General features: G+C 44.9%; 1 long non-coding RNA gene across 4 annotated transcripts in view; it reads right to left on the bottom strand.

Moving 5' to 3' along the window:
• Positions 1-12,766: 12,766 nt before the first annotated feature.
• LOC123613736 (uncharacterized) overlaps positions 12,767-26,039 on the bottom strand; it is a 30,333-nt gene continuing 17,060 nt past the window's right edge. For 3 of the 4 annotated variants that reach the window (XR_012503432.1, XR_012503434.1, XR_012503433.1), the window contains one exon: positions 12,767-24,258. This is a non-coding gene — a long non-coding RNA (uncharacterized LOC123613736). The remainder of the gene's footprint in view (positions 24,259-26,039) is intronic. The other variant, XR_012503435.1, reaches the window with a different exon arrangement.

Below are 26,039 nucleotides of genomic sequence, written 5' to 3'. Positions count from 1 at the left end.
TCTGGATCTAAAGTGTCATAGTCTCAGTGCATGATGGGTACTTCTAATCTGCAAGGCTGATTTTATTATAATGAGCAAAAGGTTACATTCTGACACTGGAGAGTCTTGCCTTTTCCCATCTTTCTTTTTCATCCTCCAGGACACTTGTCATCCCAAAATGTGCGGTTTCTTACAGTCCAGAGGTTCCTGCTTTTCTTTGTCTGCCCAAGGGCCTGAGGCTGTTCACAAGATGTGTGGTTTCCTGCCACCTGCCCCGTGCTCCCCCTTCTCTGCTCACATCTAGCTCTCTGCCTGCTCTAACAGCTTGACTTTAATGGAACTATCTGGGAAAATTATAAGACCATGCCTTTATAACACCAAAATTGACTTTCAATTTAATCAAACTCAACTATTCATTGAAAAATATATACTACTTTGTTGAATTGAGTAATAGTAATAGTTATCAGAGGATTATTTAGAAAAGAGTAAGAGTGATACTGAAAAACTGGGTGGGGTAATGGAAGTCTTATGCTGAACACAACATTCACAAGGCCTTACGATTTTCAAAAACTATGAACAATGTAATTTCTATCGTAATTTTACAGATCTTCTTAGGAACAGCACTATGCAGCCTCTCTTGAGCATCTACTTTACTGATTAGCAATACAGAGAGTATTTGGATCTAGCCTAAATTCTTCCTTCTGCAAATCAAACATATTTCCTGTCACTCTCCTCCTAATGGAGACCAGACTCTTGAACAGTCACCCTGTGTGTTACTGGAGACCCGCCCTCCCAGCCACACGTTCCACTGCATCGTCTTAGTCACCCAGCACCATGAGGATGTCCTGAAGGGAAACACTCGAGATCAAAAGAGCGATCTCTTCATAAGCTAACAAGTACAATTTTCTCCTTTCTAGTTTTACCAGCAGTGAGAATTTCTCTTCAAAGAATATGCTGAAACCAAAGGTGCCACAGAAAATGTACCACTTTAAATCCCACAGAGACTTGGAAATGTTGCTCTCGTAAACATTTTCCAAGTAATGCTGTTTGTAGGGTAATTACAGTCTGAGTTTTTCTGGCGTCAGAATCAAGTGACTGATTCTCTCACGACCCTTGCTGTTCAAGTACACAATGATTCTGTCTGGCACAAATGATGTTGTCCAGGGGAAATTTTGATTCTCTCTCTTCAACTCTGTTTTCAAAGTGAAGTAAAATGGAGTGTTAATCCGTTCAACACCAGTCAGTCTGGATAGTTAAATTCTACCACCTCTGTTCACCATCTGTCCTGGGTCCCTGTTCTTTCTCTCCTCTCCACCCCGAACACATAGAGAAACATGAAGCCTTTTAATCTCAGTGATTGATTCTTACGTCTAACGTGGGCTAGACATTCACATCCGTTCCCCACTTAGATCCTCTGTCTATGTGTCCATTCATCCCAGAGAGTAACTGTGTATTCAAAAGACCATGACACAAGAACAGAACACAAAACTGTCAATAGTAACCATACCCACTGTTGTTTAGTATTTCTTATAACCCAGGGTTTCTGTTAGGTGCTTTATACAAGTTACCATATTTAATTCTTTTACCAACCAGTTAGGAGTTGAATTCTGTTCCCCCTGTAAAAAGATACACTGGAGTCCTAGCTCCCAGTACCTCAAGGTGGGACCTCGTGTGGAGAGGTCTTTACAGAGGTGGTTAGGTTAAGGTGGGGTAGGAGGGTGGACCCTAATCCAGTCTGGTATCCTTATAAAAAGAGGAAATTTGGACCCAGAGACCCAAACAGGAAAGATACCAGGTGACTATAAAGACAGCCATCTACCATCCATGGGGAGTGGCCTGGAGCAAACCCTCCCCTCACTGCCCTCAGAAGGAACCAGCCCTGCTGACAACTTGAACTCAAGCATCCAGCCTCCAGATGGTGAGACAACACATTTCTGTTGTTGAAGGCGCCCGGTCCGCGGTACTTTGTTATGGCAGTTCTAGAAAATGAATGCACAGACTTACAATTTAAGTCAGTCTCTCTCTTTTTATTGAAGTACAGTCAGTTACAATGTGTCAATTTCTGGTGTTCAGCATCGTGTTTCAGTCAGACATATACACACATATATTCGTTTTTACATTCTTTTTCATTAAAGGTTACTACAGGATATTGAATATAGTTCCCTGTGCTATAGAGAATAAATTTGTTCTTTATCTATTTTTACATATAATGGCTATCATTTGCAAATCTCGAACTCCCAAATTTATCGTTTCTCATTCCCCTTTTCCCCTTGTAACCGTAAGAATTTTTACTATGTCTGTGAGTCTGTTTCTGTTTTGTAGATGAGTTTATTAGTGTCCTCTTTTTTTCATTTTCTTTTTTAGATTCCACATATGAGTGATATCATATGATATTTTTCTTTCTCTTTCTGGCTTACTTCACTTAGAGTGATGATCTCTACGTCCATCCATGTTGCTGCAAATGGCATTGTTTTGTTATTTTTTTATAGCTGAGTAGTATTCCATTGTATATATACACCACAACTTCTTTATCCAGTCATCTGTCGATGGACATTTAAATTGCTTCCATGTCTTGACTATTGCATATAGTGCTGCTATGAACATTGGGGTCCATGTATCTTTTCGAATTAGAGTTCCCTCTGAGGATGCCCAGGAGTGGATTGCCGGATCATATGGTAAGTCTATTTTCCATTTTTTAAGGAACCTCCATACTGTCCTCCATAGTGGCTGCACCAAACTACATTCCCATCAGCAGTGTAGGAGGGCTCCCTGTTCTCCACACCCTCTCCAGCATTTATCTTTTGTGGACTTTTTAATAAGTCCATTCTAAGTCAGTCTCTTTATAAACGAAGGGCCTGAGGTTTAGGAAGATGAAAGGCCTTACACAGAGTGCCGGGGGCCGTGGGGGGGGGTGCTGTCATTCAGCACAGATCATTTTGCTCTGAAGCCTGCGCACTTGCTGCAGTATTACGCTGTCTCCACCCGAAGCCTGCACGTGGGCTTACTGAGGATCGTGGAGTTATGCAGTCAAGGGATTTTTATATAATTTATTCCTAGGAGAGGTTTTTGAAGACCCACTTCTCCACGTTTTGGGGGCAAGTTTTCACAGAAAGCTCAAGAAGTAGATGGAGCCAGCGACCTGGTTGGGGAAGGCAAGGTTATGTAAGTACCTCTCATGTGATATCTGGGACATGCTTGTACTAATTTTTTCCCCATTGTCTATCTGAAATTCAAATGTAACTCGGATTTCTCTATTTCTAGTGGCCAAATCTGGCCATTAGCAGTTCTACCCCAGGAGAACTTGGAGCTTGGGGCCCCAGTCCCCAGCAGCACGGGAGTGACGGCCCAGAGGGGACAGCAGACGTGTTGGCAGCTCAGCCTGCTCGGGTAAAGTTCCTGAATTCCTGGTAGGTGCTTCACAGAGCTCAGTAAGTATGGCCTATTATTGTTACAGCAATTGGGAAACACACTCTTAGGTCCCAGGAGAAGATGCAGGGGTGGTGGAGGGGAAGGCAGCGGGAGGAAGGGGCTAATATTATTGTTCCAGGGTGGATCAGCACTGACAAGGCTTCTATAAAAGACGGGTGGGACATGCTGGTTTAAGGAGCGAATGTCTCCCAAATCCAGCCTTCTTGGGATTCTCATGAGGCCTGGGCCAATGGCACGAAAGAGCAGAGAGGTAACAGCACAGAGGACTAAGGCCAGAGGTGCAGTGGCCCGCCGTGCTTTCTCCTTAGGGGCGTTAGGAAGAGAGATCCAGCAGGTGTGTGAGAGACACAGGGATGGATGTCTTTTAACTTAAGTGGAGTGAAAACAGATTACTGCGTTGGAAAACTGCTGGGAAGCCAGCCACCAATTAAAACAACCAGAATGAAACTCAAGACAAGCATACAGGGATCTTTCTGAACCAGCTTATGCCTTCTGAGTTCACGGCTAAACCCTCCTAATTAGCAATGAGAAGTCTTTGGATAGTGGAAAGGACGCCCCAAGACCCCCCCCAGCCCCCAAATTAAGTCAAAATGGTGGTCACAAAGTTGGCACCTTACTGATCACTTGCCATTTTTTTCCTTTAAAAGATACTCTTACTTCTGGGCTTACGCAATGTGTTACAGAACCCGGTGAATATTTCCACAGCAGCAAGTTCCTGTCGGCTCAGGAGTCGTAAAGTGTATCTGTAATTTTCTCTCTGATGATTGGCACAGGAACTCTGGAAAATTGGCAGGAATAGGTGATGACTGACAGTTTCTACCTGGCAGCTTGTCTGCTTCGCGAGTGACTCTGTGATCAGCTTCACACAGTTTTTAGGCTCCATCCACAATAAACATGGCCTTGCATAACCACCGGTCCCAAAGCCCAGCCCCACACCAGCTGCCCCTTAGAGCAATGTTGTGCACCGGTCATACGCATCCTGGCCCGACGTAGCCAGAGTCTGCATTGCTTGCTTTAAGGAGGTGACTGTGGGTTGGTGGAAGCAGTAGCTAATAACATTTGTCACTTTTTAGTGACATGTTGACACAAAATGGAGATACCTATCTGTAGTCAAGTGAACTGTAACCCTGTAAACTCTTTGCATCACTGTTACACCTTTGTGAGAAAAAGATACAATTTTTATTTTGTTAAGAAATGAGACATAAAACCAAAGAGCTAAATGCTCACAGTATGAAAGCTAAATAAGCCATTTATGATGTTCTCAGATACCTCAAAGTTTTTGTGATCTGCTCAAGATTTTCCCTAATTTGAACTAATTGTGTGTTAAGTTCCCATCAGAGTGATTATACCCACCACAAAACACTGTAAGGGAAATGTCACCAAAAGAGAACTAGAGTGACACTATAGGAAGTTACTTCTGCACATTAAAGAACACACATAGAAACTTTTCTTATTAATAATTTGAACTAAATTTCAAATTTTAATTATTTCCCAGATTGCCTAAAATTGAGCTTTTTAAATAGCAAAACTGTTTTCATCAATTGTATAAGTTAACGTGCTAAACTGGTCAGGGAACTAAAAAGATTAAGCAACTCTTCTTGGGGATCTTGTTCCATTTCAATGACAAAAGCATGTATGATCTTCCAGACAGAAAATCAGCAAGGCAACCGAGGTCCCAAGTGACACAACAGAACAGTTACTTGATGTTCTCAGGACACTACGGCCAAAAAAACTCAGAATATACATTCTTCACAAGTGCCCATGGAACATTCCCTAAGATAGACCACATACTCTGACACAAAACAAGCCTCAACAAATGTAAGAGGACAGAAGTTATTTCAAACATCTTTTCTGACCACAGTGGCATGAAACTAGAAATCAACTACAGAAGGAGAAATGAGAAGAAAATAAAAGATTGCATGGAGATTGTTTTGCTACTTAACCAATGGATCAACAAGGAAATTAAAAAAAATATCTTGAGACAAATGACAGTGAAAACAACCACACAAAATCTATGGGATGCAGCACAAGGAGTCCTAAGAGGGAGGTGCACAGGGACACAGGCCTTCCTCAAAAAGCAAGGCAAACACAAACAACCTAACCTCCCACCTAAAAGGATGAGAGAAAGAACAAACAGAACCTAAAGTGAACAGAAGGGAAGAAATAATAAAGACCAGGGAGGAAATAAATAAAATAGAGATTAAGAAAATAGAAAAATCAATAAAACCAAGAGCCGGTTTTTTTTAAAGAGTAAACAAAATTGACAAACCTCTGGCCAAGCTCACCAAGAAGAAAGGAGAGAGGACTCAAATAAATAAAATAAGAAATAAAATAGGATAAATTATAACGAATGCTGCAGAAATACAAAAAACCATAAGAGAATACTATGAACAATTATGTGCCAACAAATTGGGCAATCTAGAAGAAATGAACCATTTTCTAGAAACATACAGTCCCCCAAAACTGAACCAAGAAGAAACAGAGAATTTGAACAGACCAAGTACTAGAAGTCAAATAGAATCAGTAATTGAAAAAAAAACTCCCTGAAAACGAAGGTCCAGGGCCTGATGGCTTCACTGGGGAATTCCACCAAACATACAAAGAAGAACTCATACTGATCCTTCTCAAACTCTTCCAAAAGATTCAAGAGGAAGGAACACTCTCAAACTCATTCTGTGAAGCCACCATCACCCCGATATCAAAACCAGACAAAGAACTATCAAAAAAGAAAATTACAAGCCAATATCTTTGGTGAATATAGATGCAAAATTTCTTAACAAAATATTAGCAAACCAAATCCAACAGCACATAAAGATCATTCACTACAATCACGTTGGGTTCATCCCTGGGATGCAAGGGTGCTTCGACACATGCAAATAATCAATGTGACACACCACATCCACAAAAGAAAACGCAAAAACCACATGATCATTTCAATAGATGCAGAAAAAGCATTTGATAAAATTCAATACCTATCAATGATTAAAAATTCTTACCAAAGTGGGTATAAAGAGAACATAGCTCAACATAATAAAAGCTCTTTATGACAAACCCACAGCCAGCATAATACTCAACAGTGACAAATCAAAAGCCTTCCTGCTAAAATCTGGAAGAAGACAAGGATGCCCACGGTCCCCACTTCCATTCAATATAGTCTTGGAAGTCCTAGCCATAGCAGTCAGACAAGAGAAAGAAAGAAAAGGGATCCAGATTGGAAGGGAAGAGGTAAAATTGTCACTTTTGCAGATAACATGATATTCTATATGGAAAACCCTAAAGACTCCACACAAAAACTACTAAACATGATGAACAAATTAATCTCTGACATTTCTTTACATTAACAATGAAACATCAGAAAAAGGAAAGTAAAAAAAACTTTTAAAATTGCATCAAAAAATTACTTAGGGATGACTTATTATGCTGAAAACTATAAAACATTGATTAAGAAAGTTAAAGATGATTTAAAGAAATGGAAAGATATCCCATGGTCTTGGATTGGAAGAATCAATATTGTTAAAAATGGCCATACTCCCCAAAGCAATCTACACATTTAGTATGATCTCTATCAAATTACCTAGGACATTTTTCACAGAACTAGAAGAAATAATCCTAACATTTATATTGAGTCACAAAAGACCCAGAATTGCCAAAGCAATACTGAAGAAAAAGAATGATGCTGGAGGCTTATTCCACCCAGACGTCAGACAATACCACAGAGCTACAGTAATGAAAACAGCATGATATTGGTACAACCACAGACATGTGGATCAAGGGAACAGAACATAGAGCCCAGAAATAAACCCACATACCTACGGTCAATTAATCCTCAACAAAGGAGGCAAGAACATACAATGGAGTAAAGACAGTCTCTTCAGCAAGTGGTGGTGGGAAAGCAGGACAGCCGCATGTGAATCAGTGACATTAGAGCCCTCCCTCACACCATACACAAAAATAAACTCAAAACGGCTTAAGGACTTAAACATAAGACGCCATAAATCTCCTAGAAGAGGACATAGGCAAACGTTCTGACATAACGTGTAGCAATGTTCTCCTAGGTTAGTCTTCCAAGGCAATAGAAATAAAAGCAAAAATAAACAAATGGGGCCTAATTAAACTTACAAGCTTTTGCACAGCAAAGGAAACCATAAACAAGACGAGAAGACAACCTATGGTACGGGAGAAGATATTTGCAAATGATGCAACTGACAAAGGCTTAATTTCCAGAATTATACAAACAGCTCATACAACTCAAGAACAGCAAAGCAACCAACAAACAAACAAACAAAAAAAAATTGAAAAATGGGCAGAAGACCTAAACAGACATTTCTCTAATGAAGACATACAGGTGGTCAATAGGCACATGAAAAGATGCTCAGTATCGCTAATTATTAGAGAAATGCAAATTGAAACCACAGTGAGGTATCACCTCGCACCAGTCAGAATGGCCATCATTAAAAAGTTCACAAATGATAAATGCTGGAGAGAGTGTGGAGAAAAAGGGAGTCCCCCTACACTGCTGGTGGGAATATAATTTGATGGACCCACTATGGAAAACAGTGGAGATTCCTTAAAAAATTAAAAATAGACTTACTATATGAGCCAGCAAACCGACTCCTGGGCATATATCTGGAGAAAACTCTTAATTTCAAAAAACAATGCACCCCAGTGTTCACAGTAGCACTATTTACAGTAGCCAAAACATGGAAGGAACCTGAATGTCCATCAACAGATGATTGGATAAGGAAGATGTCTTTATATAGAGAGAGAGAGAAAGAGAGAGAGAGAGATTAAATTGACTTTGTAACTATCAAGTATACTATTAAAAATCTTTAAAATTAATGAAATCATTTCTAAGTGCACAATTAGTGCTTTAACAATTTAGATTATTTTTCCTTCTTTACAACCAATCTAGTGTCATGCAGTTCATGGTGATTTCTCCTCAATTTTTCATGAAGTAACCCATGACCATTCAGGTCTTCTTGAAGGTACCTGAGACCAGCGCCAATGGTGAGACGGATCCTCTAAGCCTGGTCTTTATACAACACAGTAAATTCTGACCCTACACAGATGATCTGGACTTTAGACAAGCTGACAGGTAATTTTTAATTAATTGTACAGAGTTGTAGTTGTGGTACATGGATTTGACTTTTAAAACAGAAAATGAAAAGCCAGGATATGGACAGTCATCTGTGTCATATGACAGTCATATTTATGATGAAACTATCCATTCAAGTCACAAGATAAAGCAAAATGTCCATTTTCTGTCACTTTTCAAATGGATTTTGACATCAGATATTTAGATGGGGGTCAATTGTTTAGTAACTTAGAATCGCTCTTTTTCTTCTTTATCTTCGTAACAATTCTCCTCTTTGACTGATTTATTTCTAAAGATGTGTCCTTTAATCGTGATAAATGGGACAAAAGGGGTGAAATTCACATTGCCATTTCTATCCACGGCAGTTCTGGCAAAAGTAAGGATGGGGATGGTGTGACGCGATTGGCTACATTTAGCACCAAGTCTGTGTCCCTGAACAGAGAGGTCTCTCAAGAAATCTTCAGTTAGGGCCTCAGTCCATTTTTGCCTTCTGGTCATTATCACATGTAATCAGAAGTTGACTGTAACTATAAAACTATATGTAACTACGAGTGACCGTGAGTTACACTAAAACACGTTAATGGGAGAGTTCACACCCACTCTCAAGGCACGCGTGCTTTATTTTTCCCGTCTCACAAAGCATTTCAAAACCACAGCTGTTGATAATGCTTTAGATTTGCCAGATCCTGTAACAGTCCGCTTGCTTTGCCATGAACGTGGCATTTGTACCACATTAAAGTCTGGCAAGCTTCATCTTTGCTAACCCCTGGCAAACGGGAACATGCTATAAAGTATAAAAATCTATTTCAGCCAAAGCCATTATCGAGTATGTGTTCGTTTGGATTTAACTAAGAACCTCTAATTTGTTCGTGCACGCGTGGTGTCTCCACATTCTGTGCGCTGATTACGCTGGCAGCGAGTACGCTACATGCCTAGTAGTCAGCGACAGCTCCGAGCACGGAGGGGAGGAAGGCAGGAGAGGCAGGAAGCCCTGTCTCACTTCCGCTGGAGCGAGGACGCACCTCCATGAACTTTTGCGGGGAACTTGTCCCATCCCCTGCCTGACCTGCCCCGCGCTGAAAGTTCTGTGAGTCGTTGGCAGATTCTGTTTCATATCATCCCACGGGAGACTCTCCCCTTGCATTCATCTGACTGCAGGCCTCCTGACAGAGTAAAACCATGGCATCCAGCTCTTTACCAACACACAGCTCAAGAAAACCATCGTCTCTGGTACTCGGACACAATGGGGCTCTTCAGCCTGGAAACCCGGCCCGCCCAGAGAGGCAGAGGGGTGTGGTGGCACGTGATGCCGGCATTCCTGTCCCGGTGTGTTCATCCACTCACGGACACAGGGACAGCCAGCCAGAGCCACGTGTGCTGCGGGCTGGAGTCTGTGCCTCTGCCAGCCTCCCTCCCCAAGGGCCATCTCTCTCTCTCTCACACACACACACACATACACACCTTGCATTAAACCTCCACTGACTGGCTAACTTTCCCATGGTTATGACTGTCATTGCACACACTCTGAGGGAAGTTCGGCTTCACAGCAGGACCAGGTCACACCCACCCCGCTTCACTCCCCTCTGTGCCCACCTTTCAGCAGCTCCTGACCGGAGGCACACTGGAGGGAGGCACACTTTTTCAGTGCCCAGTTAATGGACACGTACAATGAAGAAAGAACACCAAACACAAATGGACCCACATTCTGGGTTTAGATTGGATTTAGTTTGACCAAGGAAATCAACCCCTTCCAACAAACCAAAACAAACAGGAACAGCTCCTTTTCCTAAAGGTCATCGGTTCATTCTCACGCATTTGCTGGGTAATGACTGAGCTCCCGCAAGGTTCTAGGCGCCGTCCTCCACGGTGCTCACCTCAGGGAGACACCGGGCTGACGCGTGAGGGTACTCAGCCCAGGGCCTGATGTGTGCAAAGCAGTCGACAGACTTTAATTGCCTTCTCGCTCACATTTTTACCCTTGAACTCCTCAATGGATCAAAACCAATACACAACCTAAAGGAGATGACTTGCTGCTAATCCAGCATCGTCACCCCTCTGACCCCCCCTGCAGTTGCACACGTGAGGTTGGGCACGAGCTACCGAACCAGGGAGGGTGAACCACACGCAGGCCGACTAGGGGCTCGTGGTTCTTGGCTGTAAAATAGGAGCAGAGAAGGTCGGTGTAGTATCCCAGTACTAATAGGCTGCATCTGTAAACGCACACGCACACACACACACTTTGGGGAGGTTGTGTCGTGAATCTAGGCAAATAGCTTTGCAACTGACAATAAGCATTTACTATCCTCTCTGGTTGTTTGACAGAATTTAACTTTTATGTTCAAGCAATTTGTGTAAATAGACACAACTTTCTGCCCCATCTTGCATCCTATTTGCCATTTTTTTTCTTGGCTTCTAAGACTAGGTCATAGATGGAGGAGACACCGACCTGAGGCATCGTCAGCATTTAACCTTCAGCAGTTTTCATGATATACACCAAGTGCCACCACCAAAATGATCGTTACCGTGCAGCACTCCGCACTAACCCCTGAGACGTCCAGGGTGAACAGATCCTTGTATAAACACAGAGGTGTAAAGGTAGCTGCAGGTCCAAGAACTTTAAAGAACTCATCCCTGACCTCTACTGGTCAAGTCATCAAAATACAACAGCTACCATTATTTCAGAAGTGTTCTCATATTTCCATTCATCCATTGAGCAAATACCTTTTAGCATCTACTGTGTGCCAGGCACTGTTTAGGGAATGACACTAAACAAAAGAGACCAAAAAAAAAAAAAAAACCCTTCCCTCTTAAAACTCAGTTGGGCAGCATTTAAACGATATGCATCATGTAAAAGTTAATTGCAGAGTGTCATTAGGGAATCAGAGGCACTGAGGAGGTGGTGCTGAAGAAGCAGAATTAAATTGGATCCTCAGGGCCAGTGAGAGGGTGGAATGAAGCAAAGACTCCAAGGAGGTGAGAACCTTAGCAACGTAAGACCTCACACATAGGCTCTCAAGTTAGTTAAATTAGACATCATTCTGGGAGCAGGGTTTTGTTTTTTTTTTCCAGAGAGATTTTGGAGTCAGACTGGTGTTGAAATCCTGTATGGGTCAGCATTTGCTGCAGTAACAAACAGCTCCATATTCTCAGTGGTTTAAAAGACAAATATTTGTTGCTCACAGTTCATGAAGGCTGCAGGCTCGCTGTGGCTCAGCTGTGGCTCTGCTCCAGGTGTGGTCCTATTCCAGGGGCAGGGCTGAAGGAACAGCCACCGTCTCAGGCATCTTGTCCCCACAGAGGCAGCCAGGGCTGCCATGCACCTCGTCACACTGCAGAAGTTAAGCTTCTGTTCACATGCGGCACAAATCAAGTTCATTCACGTTCCAGTGACCAAAGAAAGTTGACCTGGCCAAGCCCAGCCTCAGTGGGAGCAGGAGAGGGTACACTGGCCCAGACACACAAGTACAACAAGGAGAAGCAGGGAGTGAGTAATCAGGGACAAATAAGACAATATAACTTTAATGAGGCACTCAACCTCTCTGAATCTTACCTTGTCCATCTGTGAAACAGGAATAAGAACCAGCTACTCGTGAAGAATAAACGAGATATTTATAAATGTATTTAGCACAATAACTGGCTTATAATAAGGAATCAGTAAAAGCCAGTATCTTCTACTGTCTTCTTCCAAAGGTGGCATTACTCTGCCCCAATTCCTTTGGAGGCTTAAGAGGCTACGGAGGGGAAAATCAAAACTACAATGAGGTATCACCTGATACCAGGCAGAATGGCCATCATTAAAAAGTCTTCAAAGGATAAATGCTGGAGAGGGTGTGGAGAAAAAGGAACCCTCCTACACTGTTGGTGGGAATGTAAATTGGTGTGGCCACTATGGAGGACAGTGTGAAGTTTCCTTAAAAAACTAAAAATAGACTTATCCTGTGATCCAGCAATCCCACTCCTGGGCATTTATCTGGGAAAAACTCTAATTCAAAAAGATCCATGCACCCCAGTGTTCACAGCACCACTATTTACAATATCCAAGACATGGAAGCAACCTAAATGTCCATCGACAGATGATTGGATAAAGAAGATGTGGTATATTTATACAAAGGAATAGTACTCAGCCATAAAAAGGAATGAAATAATGCCATTTGCAGCAACATGGGTGGATGTGGAGATCATTATTCTAAGTGAAGTAAGCCAAAGAGAAAGAATGATACCATATGATATCAATTATATGTGGAATCTAAAAAAAAAAAAGGACACAAATGAACTTCTTACCAAACAGAGACTCACAGACATAGAAAACAAACTTACGATTATTGATAGGGAAAAGAGGGTGGGAATAGAGATAAATTGGGAGTTTGAGATTTGCAGATACACACTGCTGTATATAAAATAAACAAGGACAATGACCCTGTAGAGCACAGGGAACTATATCCAGTATCATGTAGTAACCTGTAAAGAAAAAGAATATGAAAACTAATATATGTATATATATGCATGACTGGGACATTGCTCTGTACACCAGAAACTGATGCAACACTGTAAACTGACTATACTTCAATTAAAAAAAAAAAAGAGGCTTGGGGGGATGTGTTGGAAAATTGGGGACTGGGACTGAAATCTGGACTCATTTCCCCTCTAAATCCTGGATAAGTTACTATCTATAAAATGAGGCATCTGTCTTAAATGACCTCTAAGGTTCCTTTCCAGCGCTAAAGCTCCTCAGTTTGGGGTAAACCACTTTCCATAGGTTCTTGCATTTTCCGCTAGGACCGCTGTTTAGTTGTGGCACCAGGTGGCGCTAGACGACAACGTAATGGGAAAGCACAAGGCTTTTCTGCGGCGAAGACGGAGAGTTCCAGACTGTTCATGTTCTTCTCACAGGTTGTTGTAAAACAGAACTCTTGCATCTCATAGTTACTCAGAAAGCACCCCTTTGAGGAAACAGCATCCAAAACCCTAACATGAGCCCTCAGTCCCGGGACCTCACACGGTGGGGAAGGCCCCGGGCGGTTTCCGAGGTGTGACTGCCGAAGAGGAGAGCTCTGCTTCCTCGGAGCGGAGGTGTGAGTGGGGGAAGCAGTGCCGGGGTGGGCGGGGGGGGGCGCCCGGTGGCCGTGCGATGGGAGCGCCGAGGGTCCGGCCAGGGAGAGACTCAGGACAGACGGGAACCCACGCGCACGGGTCAGAGCGAGAGTGCCGGGGGGAGCACAGCCGGGGCCGAGGTGTGGCCGTGACAGGATGTCCAGGGCCCGGCACGTTCCGGCAGAGGCTGCAGGCAGGACACGTCCTGACGAAGCACGAGCCCTGGATGCGCGGGGAGGCGCTGGGCGGCGGGCACAGCGCGGCGACTCTGGGCGGCAGCACACCCCCCCCCCCCCGCACTTCCCACGTCCCCCCAGGCGAAGGGGCCACCGGGGCCCCTCCCTCTTAGGGACCGAGACACCCCCGTGCGCCAGCACTGGTCCTAAACGGGCCAGACGTGCCCGCCGTGGAGAAGAGTGAAACGCTCCGACGTGACCGCTGGCCTTCTCTCAAGAAATGTTTTCTTCCACGGGATTTTTCTGATGGTGCTTTAAAACCCAGAAGCATTTCTCTGTTGATAATGAAGGCAAAGGATATGTGGGAAGTCTCTGTACCTTTTGCTTAATTTTGCCATGAACCTAAAACTGCTCTAAAAAAGGTTTTTGTTTTTGTTTGTTTGTTTGTTTTTTAAACCCCGCGGATTCTGGGAAGACAGTGGGGCAGACAGCAACAAGAACCCGCCTCCCTCACTAGACGGCGCTGGCACGGGCAGATCTGTCCGACGTCACTATCGCGGAACCCTGGGCGGGTTACTGAAGGCGGCGACGTCCAGGGGAAGGCCTGCACAGCTAATTCTGGTCAGCTTCAGCTCTGAGCTCAGCACGGCCACCCCCCCTACCCCCTGCTCACGGGTACCTGGAGCAGCAGGGACAGAGCTCGCAGGAGCCAGGGTGGGCCAAAGGGACTCTGTCATCCAAGCCTCACCATCTGTGCTCTGATCGCTGGTTGCTGCTTCTGATCACAGAGGTGCAGACACACGGGCAGGTGGCCATTGCTGCACCTCCCCCACTAGTGCAAGTCCCTCCTCATGTGGCTGAAGTGACTGGCCAGGAGATTTAAAGAGCCAGTGCCCTATTTAAAGCCCCCTTTATTTCTCCCCCACCCCTTGGTAGTCAGATACTAAGGACTAGGACATTAAAAAACTGCATATATGGAGAATATTAGAAAGTGAACAGGCATGCCCAGGGAAAGGCTTGGAAAAGACATAAGAAGACCTTAAGGTTACACCTGAGACTAACCCTCAGCATAGAGACAGTTACACAATCAAGAAACAAAGCCAATAAACAAACAATAACAAAAAACAGCAGTCCTTGGGGGAGAGAATATTATTTACAGAGCTACCACATTATTAGATTCAAATGTCTAGTTTTCAGCAACAACAACAGCAAATCACAAGGCATACAAAGACACAGGGAAGCACAGCCCATTCAAAGAAATAAAACAGAATCAAATAGAAACTGTCCCTGAAAAAGATCCAGTAGAAGAAATAGTAGACAAAGATTTTTAAACATCTGGCATAAAAATGCACAAAGGAGATGTGGAGAGGGTCAAGAAAACAATGTATGAACAAAATGGAAATATCAAGAAGGAGACAGAAAAATCTAAAAAGAATCCAAAAAGAAATTCTGGAGCTGAAAAGTAAAATAGCTGAAATTAAAAACTCACTAGAGGGGTTCAAAGGCAGGTCTGAGCCGGCAGAAAAAAGAATCAGTGAACTTGAAGACAGGACAGTGGAAATTACTCAGTATGAGGAACAGAAAGAAAAACAGCTGAAGAAAGGTGATCAGAACTAAGGGGCCCGTGGGACATCAGCCAGACCAACACGTGCACCAGGGGAGACGCAGAAGGAGAGAGAGAGAAAGGGGCAGAGAGAATATTTGAGGAAATAATGGCTGAAAGTTTCCAAACTTGGTGACAAACATGGATATAAATATCCAACAGGCTCAGCAAGCCCCAAGTCAGATGGACTTAATGAGACCTACACTGAGATGCATCACAATTAAACTTTCAAAAGCCAAAAACAAAGAGAAAATCTTGAAGGTGGGAAGAGAGAAGCCAATCAACACATACCGCGGGGCCTCAGTAGGACCGCCAGCAGACTTCTCATCAGACACCGGGAAGGCCGCGAGGCAGCGGGATGACACCGTCAAAACGAGCAAACGTGTCAATCAAGAACTCCACACCTAGCAAAGCTGTCCTTCAGAAGGAAGGGAGAAAGGAAGACATTCCGAGATAAAAGCCGAGTGAGTGCGTCACCACTGGCCCTGCCCTACGACAGATACTCAAGGGAGTCCTGCAGGTGAGATGCAGACCCCTGAAGCCATAACAGTGACTCAGCCCCGTATGGAGAAACCAAGATCTGTCATTGGTGGGAAGATGAAATGGTACAGCTGCCGTGGAAAACAGTATGGATGCGCCTCAAAAAATTTAAAATGGTACATCATATGATCCACCGATTCTGCTTCAGGGGTTTATGCCCAAAAGAATAGAAAGCAGGGTCTCAGAGAGAGATTTGTACACCCACGTTCATAGCAGCATTATTCACAGGAGATAAAATGTGGAAGCAACCCAAGTGTCCATCAAGAGATGACTGGATACACAAAATGTGATACACGCGTACGAACGTGAAATATTATTCCGCCTTAAAAACGAAGGCAATTCAACAGTATACTGCAGTGTGCGTGGAACTGAGGGCAGTATGCTAAAATGTGGCAGCCACAAAAAGACAGAGAACATACGACTCCACTGACACGAGGCCCCTGGAGCAGTCAAATCCACAGAGACAGAAAGCAGACTTCCCAGGGCTGGGGGCGGGGAGGAAGGGGGAGTCGCTATTCAGGGGGACTAGTTTCAGTTTTACAAGATGGAAAAAGTTATGGAGGTGGATGGTGGTGATGGTTGCATAACATTACACGTGTATTTGACACCACTGAACTGCACCCCTAAAATGGGTAAGGTGGTAAATTGTATATCATGTGCATTTTCACACACACACACACACACACACACACACAATACACACACACAATACACAGTAGCAAAACTGAAAACAAAAAGAAATCCTCTGACATTTCTCAAGCCTCTTGTATGTTGACGTGGTGACATAGCACAGCGGAAAAAAGAGTGGCTTTAGGGTCAGACAGGCCTGGTTTTAAATCCTAAAGTTGACCTCTCCAGTATCATCACCTCACTGCCGCATACCGCTGAGCAGAAGACAGCTTCCAACTACTCTGCTGCCCGGAAGGAGCAAGTTACACAATCCCGCTGTGGCTCCCTCCCCGCCGCCCCCCCCGCCCCCCCCCCCACTCCCAGCATGGCGGGGACATTAACCTCACAGAGCTGCCACGGGAAACACAGGTAGTGTGTAATCCGTCACTGTCAGGCCTCCCTCCCTTCAGATAAAAGGCTACTAGGGGGCCCTTAGGTGAAACTGTCTGGCAAATTCAACATCAACAGAGACAGAAGGCCTCGGCCATCCGTGGGCACTTTTTGCAGGAGACGCTGAGCTCACGATGCGAGCTACTCAAAAACTAAATCTATTAAGCTGGCCTGTAGCGTGAGGCTTGCGACATGCACTGGCTCACAGTAGGTCAAGAGGAAGAAGGGGCTGGGTGCACAGTGCAGCTCTGTTCCAGGTACTCAGTATCTATGCAGCTGCAGCCTTGTCCATGCGAGTTCGGCCAGAGCCCCGGCCTGCCCACCGCACCCCCCCAACCCCAGCCTGTCCGCCCCCCCCGCCCCCCCCGCCCTGCCCCCAGCCTGCCCCCTCCAGAACCGTCAGCAGCCCCACCGTAGTGCTACGAATGATGATTTCAGGACCATTTTTACAAGAGCCATCCATATTAGTCCTTTGGCCAATTCTCCCAGTTGAGGGGAGAAGAAATTAACATATAATGCAGGTATTTCTATTTCACCTTTAAAGGGAAGACGGTTTGCTGTTTTCAAGGGGTCCGGGGCAATTTTGGTAAATAATTTCCAGAGCTGGGTCACGGCTGCTTCCATCTCGTTTTGGAGATGGGCAACAACTGCTGGCGGCTAAAGGACCCACGGACAAATGCCCCACAGCGAACCACTAGTGCGGACAATCCACCCAGGGAAGCCCGGGGCCGACCACTCACTCCCCAGGAAGGAGACGACCCTGAGACTACTTGAACGACATGCCTTTATGAGTCGGGGGGTGGGAAGGCTCGGGGGTGGGAAGGCCCAGGGCAGGTCCTAGGAGCTCACGGTCGGGGAAGGCCGAGCTCTGCCCTGGCCCACGGCTGCTGAGAGCACAAGGCCAGGTGCGCCATCCTTGTCCTGCTCTGGAGGACGAGGACACACTGCCCTTCATTCTACCCAGAGTACCCCCCCTCCAGCTCACCTGAACAGGGGCACAGGGGGGTTTGGGCAGGGACTGGGTTTGGTAGCGCAACCCCTCCTTTCCCACCCCTTGCTGACGGCCCTCGGGACATCATCATGCAGCCTCCCTGTGGCCCACCTCTCAAGGTGAGGAGGACGAGAAGGACCACTGGCGACATTGGTGACCTGGTGAGACCGTGGCCATGGGGTGATGACAGGTAACACGGCTTGTTACCTAAGGTTCAAGGCAAGAAGATACTAGAATGCATTGCACAGATGATGAGATTTAGAATTATCCTCTGCTGATTTATTTAGAATTATGCTCTGCTGATTTTAAAGAGGCAGAGACGGAGATGACTCTGGGGGACAGTTTATGTTGAGTTTAAAGACAGGCCCAGGCCCAGGCTGCAGGCTGGGGTCAGAGGGAGGCCCCAGCGCTCTGGGCTCTGGACTCGGCTGCGCGGGCCTGAGGAGTGGAGCTGGTCTGTACCGGAATGTGCAGGTGGCAGGACCGCCTATGCCAACCAAACCCTCGGAAGTCTGACATAGCAAACAGAACACAGGCCTATGTGATTGTCCCAAGTACACAGTAAACCTTTCCAGTGGCCCCTAAGCTTGCTTCCTCAATCCCCACCCCCCGCCCCCAGTCTCAAGGTGGCTGGGAGACAAAATTCATAATCACAATGTTATTTGCTGAACAAAGACACAGAGCAAAAGAGCTGGGTGAAGGTGAGTGATGTTTCGTCCGGATATTGGAAAAGCCTTTGGAGTAGAACGAGCTTTCCGGATGATCAGAGCACGAGGAGCCTCCGGGAAAACTGTTACATAACCAGCAACAGATTCTCACGCCTGGCCCCCCTTTTGCTAAACACATACAGGTGACCCGTCTACCGCACCTCCAAGCACGCCGGTCCAGGTGTGTGCAGACAGAGCCCACCCGGTACAATTCTCACTGCTTTGTTTTACGTTCGGTCGTTTTTCTGAGCCTGTCCCCGGCCCATCTTCCCACGGGTCACTGCCGGCTCTCAGAGAGGGGTACTGACGGGCCTCTTCACGTACGTCCTGGTTCTTACTACCTCCTCTGATGGGGGTGATTTTTGAGTTCTGGGGCCCTTTAACATGCAGGTGGGCAGTTCCCTCAGCCTGCCTGGGGGATGCCCCCCGCCCGCCTCCTTCAGCACCAGGGACCCCGCTCCCCTGTGGAGCGCCTTTGTACCGCGTCCTGTTGGCTTTGCCTGCTGCCCTCACTCCTGCCTTCCTAGAGGAAGAGGTGAGAAACCACCCTGCCTTTCCCCCCAAGAAAGTCATTTTCTCACCTTAGGTGGGCCATCTGCTTCTCTCAAAACAGCTCTGCTTTGACTTGAATTGGATACATCTTGTCCCAGGCATTCTGCCAGCTGGACTGGGGGAGAAGAAAAAAATGCTGTAGGCTCCAGGAAATGGAGCAACTAAGAGTGGTTTCCTTGTGATGGCAAGTCTTTTTTTTTTTTTTTTTTTTTTGAAATGCAACTTACGGAATTAACCTAAAGGAAACTGCATCAGTGTCCACGGGAGTGGTCTACAGAGTGGCAACCTGCACATGAATTTCCTAAGAGTTCATCCCACTGGGGCAGGTGGGCAGATCCCGCCCTGGGCCTGACAAATGGAGGGGACAGTGAGTACTTGCTTTCGACCCAAGACAGATGACCCCTGAGCTAAGAGCTCTCACTCCTGGCAGCAGAGCTGATTCACCAATGGGGTTCTCAGTCTTCATGCTCTGGTCCCACTCAACTGGCTGCTTCTGACACCGAGGCATGTTGAGGAAAATTTCCTTAAACCATGGGGGATTAAAGACCTCTCCTTAAGCTCCCAAGCTACTGGGAAAAAAAATTATCCAGGGTAGAGTGTCCAAATGCCCAGGCTGCACAGCAAAAGATACAATCAAGAAAATGAAATGACAGCCTAAGAATGGGAAAAAAAATACCTGCAAATCTTATACCTGACAGGGGGCTAATTAATATCTAAAGTGTATAAAGAACTTGTACAACTCAACAGCAAAAAAAAAAAAAAAAAAAAAAAAAAAAAACCCACAAATAATCCAATTTAAAAATGGGCAAAGTTCTACTTTTTGTTCTTTAAAAATGGAACTACCATTTGTCAAGAGGCACATGAAAAAATGCTCCGTATCGCTAATCATCAGAGAAATGCAAATCAAAACTACAATCAGGTTATCACCTCAGATCAGTCAGAATGGCCGTCATTAAAACATCCACAAATGACAAATGCTGGAGAGGGTGTGGAGAAAAGGGAACCCTCCTACTTTGTTGGTGGGAATGTAATGTGGTGTAGCCACTTTGGAAAACAGTATGGAGATTCCTTAAAAAATGAAAATACGATCCAGCAATCCCACTCCTGGGCACATATCCAGAAAAAAACTCTAATTTGAAAAGAGATATGCACCCCAATGTTCATAGCATCACTACTTACAGTAGCCAAGATAGGGAAACAACCTAAATGTCCATCAACAGATGACTGGATAAAGACATTGTGGTATATTTATACAATGGAATACTACTCGGACATAAAAAGAATGAAATAATGCCATTTGCTGCAACATGGATGGACCTGGAAATTTTCATACTAAGTGAATTAAGCTAGAAGGAGAAAGAAAAATATCATTTGATATCACTTATATGTGGAATCTAAAAAAAAAAAATGACACAAATGAACTTATTTACAAAACAGAAACAGACTCACAGATATAGAAAACAAACTTACAGTTACCAGGGAGGGAAAGGTGGAAGGGATAAATTGGGAGTTAGAGATTTGCAGATACTAACATAAAATAAATGAACAGCAAGGCCCTACTGTACAGCACAGGGAACTATATTCAATACCTTGTAATAACCTATAATGAAAAAGAACTGAATCACTATGCTGTGCACCAGAAGTTAACACAACATTGAACCAACAACATAACGCCATTTGCAGCAACATGGATGTTCCTGGAGAATGTCATTCTAAGTGAAGTAAACCAGAAAGAGAAAGAAAAATACTATATGAGATTGCTCATATGTGGAATCTATCTAAAAAAAAAAGAGAGAACATAAATACAAACAGAAACAGACTCATAGACATAGAATACAAACTTGGGGTTGCCAAGAGGGAGGCGGGTGGGAAGGGACAGACTGGGAGTTCAAAATTTGTAGATACCGACAGGCATATGCAGAATAGATAAACAACATGATACTGTACAGCACAGGAAAATATATACAAGATCTTGTGGTGGCTCACAGTGAAAAAAGTGTGACAATGAATATATGTATGTTCACGTCTAACTGAAAAATTGTGCTCTGCACTGGAAATTGACACAATATTGTAAAATGACTATAACTCAATAAAATAAAGTTAAAAAGAAAAAAGAAGTTAACACAAGATTGTAAACTGACTGTCCTTCAATTAAAAAACAAAACAAAACAGAACCACCACATGGTCCAGTAACTCCACTTCTGGGATTTACTGGAAGGAAATGAGAACACTATATTGAAGAGCTATCTGCACCCCCGTCTTCACAGCAGCATTATTTACAACGGCCAAAACAGGGTAAGAACAGAAGTGACCATCAACAGATGAATGGATAAAGGAGCTGCAGTATATACACACACACAACGAAGTAGCATAAGAAAGAAGGAAATGCTGCCGTTTGCAGTGACGTGTATGATGGAAGTTGAGGGTGTCACGAAGCCTCCATCCCTCCACGTTGTAGGTACTTCAGTGTCTCTCTCTTAAGGACTCCCCATTCCTCAAACTGTCCAGGAACCCTGGGAACTTACTTAGTCCAAAGGGATCAGTCTTGCTTCAAAGTTAATGCTTTTTAAAAAGAACTGATCAGTCCATTAAAAGTTCTGACCTTAATCACTTCTGCGGGGTGTCACTGTTGACAGCTGGTTCCGACAGGCTCTAGTGAGTCCTTGTCCTGCTGTAAGGACCTCCTTTCTGCTTCAGAGCCCTGAGCAGGCAGCCGGGTGGCCCTGAGGACACGGACTCCCAGGACGACAGCTTATTGGATTTACCCTCACACAGTCAGCCACTGTTCCGCCCGCACGACCGCTCTGCCAAGGTGGCCAGTCTCACTGGGTTCCTAACCACAGCTACACACTGTGCCCAGAACATGCTGTGCCCACAAACCTCTGGGCGCTGGTGTTGGGCCTAGAGTGCTGACCCAGACTCCCTCTTTTTTCCTGAGAGGACTTTACTGGGTCCTTTTGCTGCAAGGGAACCTCTTTCAGGGCTTTCTCAGCCCTTCAGAGGCTGAATCTCAAAAGGGAGGGGGACAGGGTCCCGATCTTCCTCCCGCTAGAGGGCCCCTGGTGAGTTTAACCTGGCACATCCACGGGACACTGGGAAGAACAGTGTTTGTAAACGTCCTTCCCTCAGACCCGTGTACCAACGCTCCTTGCACTGGTCGAATGGAGCAGATTCGGGGAACAAGCAACAGAGACCCCCCAGGGTCATGGTCTGGTTCTGTCTTGCTGCTTCTCCAGCTTAAAAAAAAATTTCAAATCACTGCCAGTGTTCCCGGGAAGCTGGAATACTTGAAAATCTTCAGTGATAGTTTGTCCCGAGGTGTTTATCAGGCTTTTTCCCGTGTGGGACGCAGCTAAAGCCTGAGGGACACAGAGCACAAGGGGTGTCTTGTTTCAGAGAGAATCAGACTCCCACGATTCTCTCCTGAATTTCTTCCACTGAGCAGCTGATAAAGCCCGAACCTCCCTCCCCGCCCGGCTCCCTGGGAAGCCAGTCCTCCTCGCCTCCCTAGCAGTCAGGTTCCTAGTGCCAAGATCCCCAGAATGTCTAGGTCGGGGAAGAAAACCCCGGCATTTGCCAGCCTGGTTTGGACTCATTCATTTTCTGTCATTTCTACAGACAAGAGGAATCCATGAACTCAGACGACGGCCTTGAGCCCCTCATTCTCACTGCTACCTGGCCTTCTCCACTTTCTGAAATACTGTCCATCAAGTAACTTAAGACACAAAATAAAGCCCAGCATACACTGTGGAAGCTTTCTTGACGCCAGGATGTTTCATACTTGAACTTGCTGGTCCGGACAGCACAGGTCACTCGGATTCTGTGGGAAAGTGCAGTGAAAAGTCTGTAACATGGGAACAGCGTGGGGACAATTTTTGTTAATTCATCCGCAAAGGAGCCCTCTTTGGAATCCTAGTAATAAAGGCAGGGATCCAACTTGCCATTGGATGGAAGACAGTGTTACGGAAAGGCCTTTTTTTCCTTTTTGGTGGAGCTGTTATCATATTTTAGATTTCCAGTGAACATACTTGCCTCCCACTCTAAGGCACACCTGTATCCTGTGAAACAGTAAATTATGTTCTAAAAGAATTATACTGTATGTAAAACGTATCATGTATTTAGAGATGAAATATCCAGGGGAAATATTTCCACACCTTACTATTTCTTGCATTTCCTGTGTCCTGGCCAATATATACACACACAAAGGGAGCTGGGTTTGATCATCTCGTTCTGTATTGCATTTATTACTTCAACCTGCAAATGCTTTTATTTGGATTTCCAAACATGCAACTTTTAACATGTTTTACTAGTGAGGGAGCAATAAAGGAACATTTTTGCAGCTAATTTAACACCTATTAATTTCTCTGTTTGCAATGTAAAAGGAATGGCCCCAGCAGACCACATGTCTGCTCATATTTCAAAGAACATTCGATGTAAATACTTCTAAATTGCCATTTATTCAGAGTTCTCTTTTTCCATAAAACATTTATGGGTTCACTATTTATACTTTTATTTTTAAAAAATGGTGCCTGATTCGGAACAGATTTACTATGTGAAAATTATTTTTTAAAATAGCTATACTTGAGAAGCCACGTAGAAGCTAGATGATTACAAGGCAACAATTACCATCAACCTGAACAACGTTAAGAAGATACTGATCAAAACCTGTGAAAACTTATGTCCACACCAAAGTTGATGGCACCTCTTATATTTACGATGCAAACACTGTGCGCAACAAAGATGTCCTTCGGCAGGTGAAAGGATGAGCAGACTGCGGTGCATCAGTGTAATGGAAAATCATTCAGTGATGGAAGGAAATAAACTATCAGACCCTAAAAAGTACGCGAACGACTCTTAAATACGTATTGCTGAGCAAAAGAAGCCAGTCCCTGCAGGCCAGATACTACGTGGTTCTGATTACCTGACAGTCTGGAAAAGGTAAAGCTGTAGACACGGCAGAGGTCAGCAGTCATGTGCAGCTTAGGGGCGGAGTGCGTGCTTAGTGTGCCTGAGGGCCCGGGTTCAATTTCTAGTACCTACAATTGAAAGAAAAAGAAATAAAGTTACAAAAAAAACACCAAAAACAAAAACCCAAAAACCAACCCAGTAGTTGCTGAGCGCCTAGCAGGGGGAGGGCTGAACAGGCGAAGCACAAGGGGTTATTTTAGGGCAGGGAGACCACTCATAATGTATCATAATGTAACAGTGGATCGTTAACACCAGGCTTTGTCAAAACCCACAGGCCTTTACAGCACAAAGACTGATCCTTAATGTGTGCCAAGTTAAGAAAACATGTTTAAGAGGCTGGGGTATCCCAGGATGGAATGCAGAATGTGACTGAGCAATCTAGCAGAATTACAAATGTACAAAACAACCTCACTGAGGAGCGAGGGGAGGGAAATGGGCTGACCTGAGCAACTCTGAAAGTGGAGCCGATAAAACCGAGGGCAAAGGGTGCTGTACAGAAGCACTGGGCCCCGGCTGATAGAATTATTTATCCCAGGACATGTCTTCTTCCCAGAAACACACGGCCCGAGTTTAATTAGGTGGTAAATACTAGACACATCTCAACTGAGGGGCGATATGCAGAACACTTAACCGGTACTCAAAACCCGTGAAGGTCATCAAGAACAAGGAACATCTAAGAAACTGTCACGGCCCAGAGGAGCCTAAGGAGACGTGAGCGGAAATGTCACATGGTATCCAGAGGGGACCCTGGAGCAGAACAGAGGACGTGAGGGAAATGCCAAGAAAAAAATGAAGTATGAACTTTACTTAAACATAATATATCAATATTGATTCATTAACTGTAACAAATGTATCAGCCTATTGTAAGATATTAAATAACAGGTCTATGTATATAGGAAGTTTCTGTCCTGTTACCAACTTTTTCTGGAAATCTAAAACTATTCTAAACTGTTAAAGTTTCTTTTTAAAAAGATACCAAGAATCATATACTCACAGAAAGTGGAAAACGGAACTGACAGTAAAACCCATCAATTAAACCCTTTATTTGATGGGGCAGAGCACAGAGGCTTTACTGCAGGTTGGGTAGCCTGGCTGGCTAGCCGCTCAGCCTGGTCCTCAGAGACACCGCAGCACCACCCAGTACACGCAGACACTCAGTAAGTACTTACTGAATGAAGAATCATAACCAAGAACCTACCCTCTCCCCACGTATTTCACCCATTCGCTCATTTGTGTGTTAACTCATTCATTCATGTAACAGATACGCGCTGAGCGTCTGGCACTATCGTTGACTCCTGGAATTAGAATCACTTAGCAGCTCTCTCCCAGGGATGGGCATTTTGGCAGTTTCTCCTATCTGACTTTGCAGGAAACTCCAGTTAGCCGATTCGAGGTTATACGTGTCCCCGGGAGACTGGTCTCCGGCCAGGTATTAACAGACCGTAGACTGAGGGGGTGCACCAGGGAGGCCCTGAGTCCCAGAGGGGAAGCGTTTCGCTTACATGCAGGCTGTGGGCTGCGGCTCCGTGAGCAGTGTGCCCCCCCACCCTACCCCGGCCTCCCCCCGACTCCCTCTGCTGCTCGCTGACGCACCAGGCCAACAGCGGACTCATGTGGTCTCTCCAGTGTCAGCTCCACTGCTCACCAGCTGTGTGATCCTGGCCTTCCTGCTCAAACTTCTGGAGCCTCAGTTCCCCCGACTGAAAAGTTACCCCTCAGCACAAATGTCGCAAGTCCAGAGGAAATCTTTAGAGAAACTTTAGTTCTAATCAAAAAGAATACTCTTACTGAGTTCCAAAATAGACCAGGTGAATGGTTTCATTTTAACTGATGAAAGACGCTAAAGAAA

Source organism: Camelus bactrianus, chromosome 31 (genome assembly GCF_048773025.1).
Source record: "Camelus bactrianus isolate YW-2024 breed Bactrian camel chromosome 31, ASM4877302v1, whole genome shotgun sequence".
Classification (NCBI taxonomy): Eukaryota; Metazoa; Chordata; class Mammalia; order Artiodactyla; family Camelidae; genus Camelus; species Camelus bactrianus.
The sequence above is the reverse complement of the archived record's forward strand: the minus strand, read 5'-3'. Positions and strand labels throughout refer to the sequence as shown.